Source organism: Brassica napus, chromosome C5 (genome assembly GCF_020379485.1).
Source record: "Brassica napus cultivar Da-Ae chromosome C5, Da-Ae, whole genome shotgun sequence".
Classification (NCBI taxonomy): Eukaryota; Viridiplantae; Streptophyta; class Magnoliopsida; order Brassicales; family Brassicaceae; genus Brassica; species Brassica napus.
This window is the reverse complement of record NC_063448.1, coordinates 42055784-42061783: the sequence shown is the minus strand read 5'-3', so window position 1 is coordinate 42061783 and position 6000 is coordinate 42055784.

The window sequence follows — 6000 nt, the reverse complement described above, 5'->3', positions numbered from 1 at the left end:
TCGATACGACATTAGTCCATGCATTCCCGTCTACCCTTCCATGCTATCTCGCGAAGACCATAGCGAACCCATTTCACGATTCCCCGCCATTCTAAGTTATCGATCAAACTTTACCTTAAAAACCGCAGAAAGTTTGTTCTTTATCGAAAGAAGTCGTAATAAACACTTCGAGTCAGAAGACGGCCCAAAGGGACCTAAGACATGACTGGAGGCCCAACTTACGATTTCTTAACCAACAGCCCGTAAGCCGCATGACGGTTTACGCTTGGTTTGCGAGGAAAGATAAATGTCAAGTTTTCGTGGATAAATACGAAATTTTGAAGATAATTACGAAGATCGGAAAAAATGGAATATCTCCATTTTTATGCTATGGCGGCTTAAGGGCAGAAGGGGAAAAGCGTAAACCAACCTTGGAGCCAGTATATAAGGAGTCCTAGGCGTGAGGCATGAGAGAAGAATTTTTCTTAGAGCAAACTTAGCACTTAGGGCAATTAGGCAACTTTCCGTTTTTGTTATTTGAGCTGCGGCTCAATTAGGTTTAGCCGACTTAGGGTTGTTAGAACTAGGAATCTCGCCGACAGCTCTCGAGCCCAGGCTTATACCTTGTTGTAAACGCTCATACGCAAATTCGGAATAAGACTTCTATTTGATCTCTTTTTACGATTTCATATAATTTATCGTTGTTATGTCGTGTTCTGATTGCTTAGCGTGTGGTATTAGCAGATATCCGGACCTCTGGGAAACTAGGGTACTCCTACTTTCCTAATTTAAACGGAAATCGACAGTGCGAATTACGGTTCCCACAACTGGTACTATTGGTTAGTCTTGTAGAGTCGAGTGTCTAGTTAGGATCTGGAACTTTATCTTTAGGTTAGGTTCTAGACTGAGTTTGTGTTGTGTGAGTGTGCCGGCAGTATGCGCCCATAGTAGGCTTGTTTAGGGGTGATTAGTGTTTCCTCGGCCTCGTACCCAGTGTTGGAACCGAAATTCACACCGTCGAGTTTTGTTAATCGGAGGAAAGCCAAGTTAACCTAGCCTTCCCTGAAGGTCCCGGTTATCTGCTGGGTCACGCACAACACAGTCAATATGAAAGATTCGAAAGTAATAAATCGTAAAAGAGCGAAAAGAGCTATCCGTATGTTCGCTAGTCTAGCCACCTAAGTTCTAACCTAGTCGAGTCGCAGCTCGATAGTAAAAACGGAAAAATGCCTAAATTGCTCTTAGAATGCTCTCCCTTCTGCTCTTCGTCCTAGGTCCTCCTTAGGTCGGTTTACTTCTTTTCGGGCCAGATTTTGTCGTGAAGCGGGCTTTTCCATATTTCCTTCTTCCTTGTGACTATCTTCGGAAATTTAACATTTATCTCTTCCTGCGGATGCGATAAACCGTCATACCAGTTTTTGGATTCAAGTCTTTTGGGACCAAAGATGCGCCGTTGTCTGCAATTCGGACCCTCTTGGGGCCGTATCGAGACTTTTGCGTTTTTATGATTTTACTCGCGAAGTAGCCGTTGGTATATGCATGGTTCTTCCAACAGAACCCTGTTTCTTCGCATAGCCAAGGCAGTTGGTGTTAAGTTAACTGTAACCTGCTCTACTACGAAGAATTGGAAACTGTTCGAGAGACATAACATTCCCAACTTCCCGCATACTTTCGACGATGTTTTTTAGACGGAACATTGGTGTCGTATCCACGGACCCTAAGACTGAGTTACGGAAACTTCGGACGAAGATGCATGGTTATGGAATGGGACCGGGTTTGGAATGGTCCACGGAGAATTGGCCACGGTCGCCGGGCGAGCCGATCCGCGGCACGATCGAGCGAGCCGACTGGCAACACGGCCGTGCTCGCCGGGCGAGCTGGCACGTGTCACGGCCGAGCTCGCTGGCGAGTCGACCGGCAACGCGGCCGTGCTCGCCGGGCGAGCCAGCCCGTGTCACGTCCGAGCTCGCCAGCGACTCGACCGGCAACACGGCCGAGCTCGCCGGGCGATCCATTTCGGCTGTTCGTTTTCTCGGCTTTTGAAGTTTTGACCTAGATTCGGTTTTTTCTAAGGACTTTCGGACATCGATTCCATCGTGACCGATTTTGACCCCAACAGTTAGCCCCCCAGCTAGCTAGGATCCGTGGACCTGGGTGTTTTGTCCTAGGTTGCGGTATGGTCTGTTCTAGGTGGAATTTAGACGTAATCATTTGTCAAAAGATCGAAGGTGAATAGAAAAAAGAAAAAAAAATTGTATAAGTAAGGGAAGTAAGTTTTTCAAATTCTTTACTCACTTATTCCCTTAAGAAAAGATTTCTCCAAGATAGGAATTTTTTTCTCCAAGATCACTCTTTGCTCAAAAAAAATGTCTTCAAGAAAAGGATCTTCAAAGAGGAATTCTTCCTCACACTCATCTTCGGGTGACTCTTCTGTCCATGAGGTGATCGCCCCGAAAGAAGAGTTCGAAGTTGAGGAAGAAGCAAAGGATGCGTACTACAAAACTCTTTGTGGATCGCCTCCGCCTTCGCAAGACATTCCGATTCCTAAGAGGCCCGTTGTTGGGGTCAAAATCGGTCACGGCGGAATCAATGTCTGAAAGTCTGTAAAAATCGGCATGAACGTTTTTACGAAAAATAAATCTTAGAAAAAGATTTAATTTTACGAAGAATCTTGCGGAGAAAACTTGTTGGGGTCGAAAACGGTTACGACGAAGTTAACGTCCAAATCCCCGAAGAAGAAAAACGTAGAAACCTTCTTCGACAAATACTTTTTCGAAATAGATTCTTCTTTACGAAAAGCTTTGCGGAGGAAACACGAGTCATCGGACAAAGAGCTCGAAAAGGATCGTTACGCAGCGACCGAACACGTGCTCCGCTCGGTCGCTACGTAGCGTTCGAGTTCGAGCCAAAGCTCGGTCGCTACGCAGCGACTGAACATCCATTCCGCTCGGTTGCTACGTAGCGACCGAGCTCTTCCGAAACGTCGATACAACATTAGTCCATGCGTTCTCGTCTACCCTTCGATGCTATCTCCCGAAGACTGTAGCGAACCCATTTCACGATTCCCCGCCATTCTAAGTTATCGATCAAACTTTTACCGTAAAAACCGCGGAAAGTTCGTTCTTTATCGAAAGAAGCCGTAATAAACGCTTCGAGTCGGAAGACGGCCCAAAGGGACCTAAGACATGACTCGAAGCCCAACTTACGATTTCTTAACCAACATCCCGTAAGCCGCATGACGGTTTACGCTTGGTTCGCAAGGAAAGATAAATGTCAAGTTTCCGCGGATAAATACGAAATTTTGAAGATAATTACGAAGATCGGAAAAAATGGAATATCTCCATTTTTATGCTGTGGCGGCTTAAGGGCAGAAGGGGAAAAGCGTAAACCGACATTGGAGACAGTATATAAGTAGTCCTAGGCGAGAGGCATGGAAGGGGAATTTTCACAGCAAACTTAGCACTTAGAGCAATTTTAGGCAATTTTCCGTTTTTGTTATTCGAGCTGTGACTCAATTAGGTTTTTGCCGTCTTAGGGTTTTAGAACTAGGAATCTCGCTGACAGCTCTCGTAGCCCAGGCACTTACCTTGTTGTAAACGCTCAAACGCTGATTCGGCATAAGAACTATCTTGCTCTCTTTTTCGATTTCTTATTTTATTACTGTTCTCGTTTAGTGTTCTGATTGCTTGGCGTGTGGTATTAGCAGATATCCGGGACCTCTGGGAAATTAGGGTTCTCCTACTTTCCTAATTTAAACGGAAATCGACAGTGCGAATTTCAGTTCCAACACCGGTGAGGTCGCCAAACGCACCCCTTGCACCGAGCATGGTCTCTTCCGACTACCTCACGACTCTCAGGGACTTTTACGAGATCCCAAGTGGAGTCGTATTTTGGATCCCGAATGGCAACGAGAGTGCGAAGAACCCTCCGGAAAGTTTCCTTACTTGCTACGAGGCCTTCCTGGTGTGTTGTCGTATGTGGTTTCCGATCCCTGGTACCATCATCCGCACGCTTCGCCACTTTGGGCTTTCGATCAGCCAGCTAAGCGTTCCGGACTTGCCGCATTGGCTTGGCGTGTTGATCTTGAGTTACGAGCTAGGAATGGACCTTAACCCTGGCGACTTCGAGGGATTTTGGTTTACAAGAGGAACGGGGATCGATGGCTCATACCGCATGGCGCCAAAGAAGGGTATGGCTATAATTCAGGGGCACACTTCACATCCTAAGGCATAGTTCGAGCGCTTTTTCTTTGTCCGGATAGATGGGGAGTCTGTCGAGGAGAGCTACCTCCACCTATTCCGTCGGGAGTGGAACTTCACCCGTGGTAATACGAATAGCTATATTTTTCGTTTTGATACCTTAAAAACATGTGAAGACGATTTTTTTTATTATCTTGCAGTGAACAGGATCCTTCCGCCGACTCCTGCCGATCTTTTTGCCAAGCGAGATCTTCTCCGCAGCAGGCCGTTCTTCTAGAATTCCTTTACCGTCGAACGGATTCGAAGCGCGGTGGAGCTCCATCGATCTCGAGCCGTCTCTCATCCTCTGGACGTTCTCTATGGCGTAGAACCGGTCATTGATGTCTTGCGTGCTCAGAGACAGAGAATCAGGTCTCGGAAAGGCAAGGGAGTTGCCTCCTAGAACGTCTTGGGAAACATTCCGCTGCCAGAATGGAACCCTGGTTTCTCCCCAGGGGAAAGGAGTGGAACCAGCGAGGTTCCCCTTCCCAGCGACTTTTTTGCCGACCTTCCTCCCGGTTTTACTACTTATAAGTCGCTGGACGAAGAGTCGAGGAGGAAAGTAGTCGCCGAAGGCTCTAGCTTAATCAACGAGGTTTATCCTTTGAACTTTGATCTAAATTATCTATATATTTTTTTTGTTTTCCTTTCCGATCTTAAGTTCGTGCAGGGGATGAGGGTGTTCAATGCGGCGCTCGACGAAAGTTTCCGGGAGTCGCGTATCTCTCAATTCAAAGCCGAGGAGGCTGAAAGGGAACTCTTTCGGTTTCGGAATGAGGTCGAAAAACAGAGCCGGAGACAGGCTGAGCTCCATTCTCGGGCCCTTGTCCGTGCGGAGAGGAGAGGAAAGAGAGTGATTGTCGTCGAAATGAAGCGGAGGGTTGCTTTGTTTGCCAGCGAATTCGAGAGCTTTAACGATGCTCAAAAATTCGTGGGCGATTTTCGCGAGTGCCATGGCTCGGTTGCTACCCTCTACGAGTCGCAGAAAGAGTACTTCTCTGTTCCTGCCAAGGTCGCCGAGATGTCGGATCTTATGACCGGGTGTGCCCATGCCAAATCCTTGGTTCCTCCGATCGAAGGAAGGGTCTGACAGCTTTGGGACTCCATCGAGGTCTCGGAGGACATGGCGGAAGCGGGAACTGGTGTCGGTGATGAAGGTGCCGGAGTTGCGGACGGAGAGGTGGATCAGCCCGTGAGCTCGTTCGGGATCTCCATGTCCGGGTTCCTCGACTTCGAGCTTTGAGTATTATTGAGATTATTTCCCTAAGTTTTATTTCGAGGTTTGATGTATCTAGGCCGAGTGTGGCCGTATTTGATTTATGTGTGTTATGGCCTTGCGAGGCTATGTGAACTATGTGTTTGAGACTGGCCGTTTGGTGGCTTTGGGTCCTATCCGTTTTTTGCGGCTTCTATATATATGATGAATGATTGACATTTTGTGCATTTTAGTTTATACTTCTGCCAAGTGTGAGGGAAAGATACGGGTAGTCACTTCGTATCTTAACTCTTAGTTTATCGTCTTGTTCGTTTCTCTTACTGAACGAGGGCGTTTGGAAACGTTTAGGAGTTTCGCGAAGTTTCGTGAGCGTATTAGATATAGACGATGGGACATGTTTTTAAGATCTCGTATCATGTCTTGAGATGTTAGTGAACCAGTAGGACTGGGTTTAGGGCAAGACCTAGGTTTACTTTCGGCTATAAGGCTGTGCGACGACTGATCGGCTCTCGTTTTGCCTGTGGGCGATTTCCACCTGGTTCTTTCCGATTTAAAGTCCGCGACTTG